This window comes from Chrysochloris asiatica, unplaced genomic scaffold (genome assembly GCF_000296735.1).
Source record: "Chrysochloris asiatica unplaced genomic scaffold, ChrAsi1.0 scaffold00031, whole genome shotgun sequence".
NCBI lineage: Eukaryota > Metazoa > Chordata > Mammalia > Afrosoricida > Chrysochloridae > Chrysochloris > Chrysochloris asiatica.
In genome coordinates, this window is record NW_006408549.1 from 12,053,150 (window position 1) to 12,060,238 (window position 7,089).

At 35.6% G+C, this 7,089-nt stretch overlaps 1 protein-coding gene across 1 annotated transcript in view; it reads left to right on the forward strand.

The window, feature by feature from the left end:
* LOC102819969 (protein CBFA2T1-like) overlaps positions 1-7,089 on the forward strand; it is a 225,340-nt gene that overhangs the window by 169,213 nt on the left and 49,038 nt on the right.

Below are 7,089 nucleotides of genomic sequence, written 5' to 3' on the forward strand. Positions count from 1 at the left end.
AAACTAGAGTATTTTTTAAAACTAAATAACAAACTTGCTGAATTTCTAGTTTTCATTTCCATGCACACTATGTCCTACTAATGACAGGGTATTTATCTGTATTGTGTAGTAGTTTTAAGGCACCTGATAACCCATGGGCTTGTCATCAGACTTGAAGTTCAGACCTGATAGAATTTAGGTGGAGCACCAGCACTATAAAACTGAGTGAAGACCCTTATAAAAAGCAACTCAGGGGACAAGTCATAAACTTGTTTCAATAGTTAGAGGTGACATGGGAAACAGGTACTGCATCTCTGCACTGCTGTATCTCCAACTATTTAAAGGGTTTGTGAGCAGAATTAGGAATCTGGAAAACACTATATGTATATCACATAGTCAGATGGACATAGGGTGTGAAACATTAAAAGAAACAAGAGTGAAGGGAAAGGTATCTCTTTCCCCTCAGCAAATGATTTTTGTTTGAACTCATGTGTATTTGTTGTTACATGCAGCTTGCAAACTCCTCTGTCATTTGGATCTTATCTGAGTACTTTTATGGATTTTCGAAGAAATACCTGTTTGGGGAAGAGTGATGATGCTTTTAGAAATCTTATGGTATCTGGTTTATTAGATTAAATAAAAAACCAGAAAGACCTTTTGCTTTTATAATATGCATGTCAGACAGATACATTCAGGTAAAATTAAAGGTTAAAATATACATGTTGACTCAACTGCGCGGTATTACTAGATTTGCAGGATCGCTTCTAATAGGATTTCCTAAGTGGCAATGTGGAGCTGTTGTGGCTGCTAACAGAAAGGTTAACAATTCAAACCCACACAGTGACTTTAAGGGAGAAAGACATGGTCATCTGCTTCTGTAAAGATTGTTGTTGTTGTTAGTGCCGTCGAGTCGTTTCCAAGTCCCAGCGAACCTGTATAGGGTTTGTGAGGAGCAGCTGGTGAGTTTGAACCTCCGACCTTGTGGTCGAATGCTTATCCTATGGTGCCACACCAGGACTCCTCTGGGAAACCCTGAGGCAGCTCTGTTTTGTCACACGGTGTTGCTAAGAGTTGAAAACCACTTGATGACACCCAGCAATAACAGTATCAAGGGGCAATAGTGATGTGATAGAGTCCTAATGTGGCACTGTAGCTAACTGCAAGGTTGGTGGTTCAAACCCACCATCTATTCCTCAGAAACCCCATACAGAGTCACTGTGTGTTGGAACCGACACCATGGCAACATTCAGCCTATAAATGTGCCAGGGTTCATCTACCTAGAAAAATAATTTCTAAATCTTCCTTCACCCCTTTTTCTTAGACATATTTAAGCTATTAGTGCAACCTATTCCGTTAAGAGGTACAAAGAGCTGACATTGTGAAAAACAGGCTTACTTTTTAACTTTGGAGAGTGAGTCTTTACATTTCCCCTTTCATGTATACTCAAGTCAAATTCTTGATAATGCATAAAGAAAATTTGACAAAACTTCTAGATTATTCACATTCCTTATGTGATATTATCTACCTAAGTTTTTGTTTGGCTGCTATTAAGTGAGAGTAAATTTTTCTGAAAATGCCGCCTTTGTTGGAAAGTCAAACTGAATAGACATAGATATGCACAAGGGAAGTACTACCTTAAGAGGTAAGCAATTGGAAGCAGATTCACAACTACACTATGTATTTTGCATTTAATCAGCTTTTTTCCCCCTTTTCTTTTCTTTTTTTAACATGACATGCTGTAATCTATTGAGTCTACCATTATTTTTCTTCACTATCTCTTTTGTGGGTTATCTGAAACCAATTCTGGAGTCCTGGTGTGGCACTGTGGGTTAATGCGCCAGACTACAAAGTTATTTGAACTACAGGGTTGGTGGTCCAAGCTCACCAGCTGCTCCTAGGAAACCCTATACAGGGTTACTATGTGTCGGAACCAACTTGAGAACACTTCACAACAACAGCATAACCAATTATGGATGTATTGAGGTCAAGGTAGGAAGTGTAAGAAAGGGAACAATACTTTGTTACTGGTTGTGTTGCTCTACTCTGAAACAATCATTAGACTTGATCAAGGAAAATGTTTTCATTACTTTTTAGGTGTGCCTATCATTTATATCGGAGTCCTGGTGTGTCCCTGTGGGTTAATGTGCTGCACTGCAAAGTCGGTCTGAACCGCAAGGTCATTGGTTCTAGCTCACCAGGTGCTCTTCAGAAAACCTATACAGGGTCGCTATGGGTTGGAACTGACTCACCTGCACTTAATAACAACCGTAAGATCATTTATATTGGTGCCCTAGTATGGTGCTGTAGGATGAGCACTCTGAACCTCAAGGTCAGCGGTTTAAACTCACCAGCCTCTATCCAGGGTTGCTATGAAAGGGAACCAACTCAACTGTACTTAACAGCAACGACGTCATCTTTATTGGGTCTTCAACCTAAAAGATGACTTGGAAAGAGTATAGATAAAATTCAGACTCTTTTCTTAGTGCAGTCTCTAATCTGCTGCATCAGAGCTGTTTAAGAACTGTTTTTTGTTTTTTGTTTTTTAATGAATAGATGCTAAATTTTAGGAAATACATTCAAAGTCCAGATGAGTTTCATCTGGACATCTTGAATATTTAATCTGTAATATTTGCCTTTTTAGGCTTCTTAAAAAGCCATTCTAGAGTTCACAGGGGCAAGACATCCAGTGGGAAGAGAACTCCATGGGTAGAATGTGACATCTGCACACAGCTTGTTAGAATTGGAAAGTTGTGGTTCTTCTTTTATTCTCTAGGATTCTATCATTTTCTGTGGGCAACTGTTTTATAAGGAAAAACAAAGCAAGACAAAAATCTATAAAATTTGTCTTTGTAAGATAGTAAACAAAGTCTGTGAAATAAAAAGGACAGGGCAGACGTCTTTAATATGTAATGTAACCAGTGTATCTGTCTTTATAGAAAACCAGTAATTACAAGAGCATATCTATGCTTGAAAGTGCATCATATCATTTTGTGCCATTTTATTTTGAATTGATCTCAAATATGAAGAGAAATGGCAAAAATACATACAAATTCTGCTAATTTCCTTTAGCCAGATTCAGGTTTACCGTTTTTGCTCTCTTTTCTTTTCTTTCCTCCCTTCTACTCTTTTTCTCTTTGTCTAATATGTATCATATTATATTTATGTGAGTAGTTACACATATGATGTTCTTTTACTCCTAATCATTTCATTGTTTATATCCTAAGAATAAGAATATTCTTTTACATATTCTTAGTGCAGCTACCAAAATCAGGATGTTATCATTGATAGATTGTTATTGTTGTTGTTAAGTGCCAACTCCTAGCCATCCTGTATTGGGTTTCCAAGAAGCAGCTGGTGAGCTTGAACCCCTAACTTTACAGTTCAAACACACCTTGCAGCCCAGTGTGTTAACCTGCATCACCACACCAGGACTCCATACTGCACTATTATTTAATCTACAGACCCTGTTAAAAGTTTGCATGTTGTCCCCAATAATACAACATAATATAATAAAATGTATTTTTAAAGATTAAAGACCCTGACAAATATTGAAAACTACATCCATTTTCCCCTAAAAGCTAGCATTTTTAAAAGCAACATGCAAGATATCAAAAAGCACTTGAAAGTTATAAATATCTTATAAAATTGGAAAAACACTAGCATAATGTTGGTTTTAAAATTGCAACTAAATTTTTTTTTCAGTATGTTTCTTTTCAAATGATCAGAGAATGTTTGCAGTTGGTAATAAATATTCAAGCACCTTGCAAATGTCCTACCAATTCTCTTTGCTGATCTGTATATGCCTGTGGGATTAGAATAGGAATGCGTAATTTAAATATAAATTGCCTGATTTGCATTTACAATTAGTCAAGCTGCAGCTTTGATCGTAAGCAAAAATTATTGTCCTGTATTACCACTTAAATAGAATTTTAATTCACCTTGAATATTCAAACTAAATTAGACCCCTGGCTGTATAGTTAGAAGGGCCTTACTTCCCTGGTGCCTGGAGTCATTTATGATGGGGTAATAAAGGCATCTTTCCACCTCCTGGTGAAGAAGATGCTGCAAGCTGTTTGCAGTACTCCATTCAATCCAGACTCTAAATGCATATCTTACAGCAACCAGCAAAGGCTTAACGCATTTTAGTTAATATTTCCAGCCTGGATCTTACCCTTATATTTCAGTTTATAAACTCAACAGACAGTAATTGCAAAGGAATGTAGTTCAGAAATAATGTTACAAAAATGACAACAGTCAAGACAGGCACTTACTAATGAAAGCTTTTGATGATCCTTCAGCCATGGACTATAGACATGTGAAATAAAACCATAGAAATTTAGGGCTGTCTTATATCTCTTACACTTTTAATCTATGGCAAAACATTTTTACTAGGAATTTGTTTTTAATTGAACAGAACATTTAATTAAGGTGCTTTTTAAGTGGGTGAAACAATCAAATGCAAACACTTGAATGAAACATGTCATAATTAGTTTTAATAGAGTGTTAATTGGTACTAGGTTTGCCAAGTTAATAATTACTGCTTATTAAATTTTCAATTAATCATTGTCATTTTACTTTGAATAAAGATGAAAATTAGGTAAACTAATTCAGGGGGAGGATATTTTCCCTTGTTAATTAGAACAGTTAATTTTTTAAAATGGAAATTACTTGTTTTAGTTGTCAGTCTTATGTTGTACATTAGGTGAATCTTTGCACCCATTCCAAAACCAAAAATCAAGAGCAAATCTAACACCTTTCAGGTATGTAGTTGGGGGTGATTATTTTGGCCTGTGGTCTGTCTCAATTATATTTGCCCAGAGCAACAGTTGGCTATGCAAAACTACTGTATGTATTTGGTTGAGTTATTGAACACCAGTTTAAAATATGGAAATGAGATGATTTTTTTAAAAATTCCTACCATTTCATCCACTAAAACATCCACATTACTCAGAAAATGACTTACGAAAAAGACAGGCTGTGTCATCTGTTTTTTATTGATTCCCTTTAGAAAGTCTCTATTAACATAATTACTGTATGAGTGGCCTTTTCACTCTTGTGTTGCATTTCGTAAAGTAAGTCTTAATACACACAAAATATTATCATTTGAGCTTACAATTAATTTAAAAAATAAGATATTTTATATTCTTATTATCCTACGAAGCCTCTGAAATTAGTGTATTTTACATTTACAACAATCTCAATTTGCACTAGGTACATGTGGCTGCTGGCCACCATGCTTGCATTAGACAGGAATGATCTAAAACCTCATTTGCAAGAATATCTATCATATTTGCCAAGACTCACATCTCCCAGGCAAGCGTCAGCTTTTCATCTGCAAACCTCTGTGTGTCACCCGCAAAACACTCCTGGCTCCTTTGCAAATCCATCTGCAACATATCTGCAAAGCTTCCCACATCACCTGCAAACAAGGCTTTAACTATCAGGCCAACACCTAAATCTCATTGAAGACCCCTGCAGAGAAAGCACTTGCTCAAGAAACAGATGTTGATTCCAAATTTTTCCCTAAATTTTATTTTTTTTTTCTTTTTGTTGAGAATGCACACAGCACTACATACACAAATTCAATAGTTTCTGCATGTACAGTTTAGTCATAATCTCAGTTGTGCAACTATCTTCACCTTCCTCCCTCATTCACATAAACTCCCTCATTCACATAAACTCCCTGCTTTCTAAAGTTCCTATTTAACCTTTTGTGTTGGGTATTGTCCATTTGCTCCTGTTTTGATAATTCTCAGAAGACCATAATGATCAAGGCAGACCTTTTTTGCTAGTTAAGCTAAACTGCTGATCAGTTTTAAGATGAATTCAGAAAATAGTTTTGGTTTCAGATTTAAAAATTATCTCAGGATAATAGATTCAAGGGTTCATCTACTCCCTGTGACTCCAAAAAGTCCTAAATTTGTAAGAATTTGAAATTATGTTCTGCATGTCCCCCCTTTTAATCATTATTTTTCTATGGAATCATTGAATAAAATGTTCAGTAATGGTAGCTGGGCACCATTCAGTTATTCTGGTCTCATGGCAAAAGAAACAGTTGTTCATGGAGGCAATTAGCCACACATTTGCTATCCTCTTTCTATTCCTGAATCTTCTCTTTCCTCTGTTCCACTAAGAAAATAAATACCATTTGGTCTGCATTGGATGGTTGCTTGTAAGTTTTTAAGATCCCAGACACTAAGCAACAAATTTGGAAGCTGAACAGAAGTACTAAACACATTATAAGGTCAATTAATTGGGATGTTTCATGAAACCCTAACCATAAACATTAAAGTCAAGAACCAGATCCGATGAGGTATTTATTTGGTTATACATCAGTCATCTTAACAGTTCCTCCTTGTTTTGCCTTTTTTTGGACATTTTTATAAATATATCTTCATACAACTTTTGCCAGTTCTACTTTTTTTCAGGTGTACAGCTTATTAACAACAATGAATAATAATCAGCTGTGTAACCCTACTCTTAATCAATATAATTTTCCATCACTCCTTCCCCCACTCTCTCCTGTTCCTGATAATTACAAATTAACTTTGGTTTCTATACAGTTATGTTTATATAGGTGCGGTCATATAATAATTGCCCTTTTGTGATTGCCTTTATTTCACTCAGCATAATGTCTTCAAGCTCTTTCCATACTGTAGCATGTATCAAGGCTTCATTTCTCTTACTGGCTGAGTAGTAACTAACTTGTCCTTTCACTTTCTTGGTAAAGTCTTTTGATGAGAATTTGAAAAGTTTATGAGGTCCCATGTATTTATTTTGTCTTTTGCTGTTTGTGCTTTTGTTATTATATTGTTGAAAGTTAGAGGGACAACATTGTCCCAATTGTTTTAATAAGTTTATGGTTTTAGTTTGCATATTTAGGTCTTTAATCCATTTTGAATTTGTTTTTGTATATGATGTGAGACATGGATCCTATTTCATTTTTCTGTGTCTGGAAATCCAATTGCTATGGGTCAGAACCAACTCGATGGCACTTAACAACAACAATTGTAACAGATAACACAATTTGGTAGTAGTTTTGGAATTTGATAGTAGGTGGAGGTTGGAAGCATTTTAAGGTATCTAATAGTAAAATCCTAGACTGCCTTA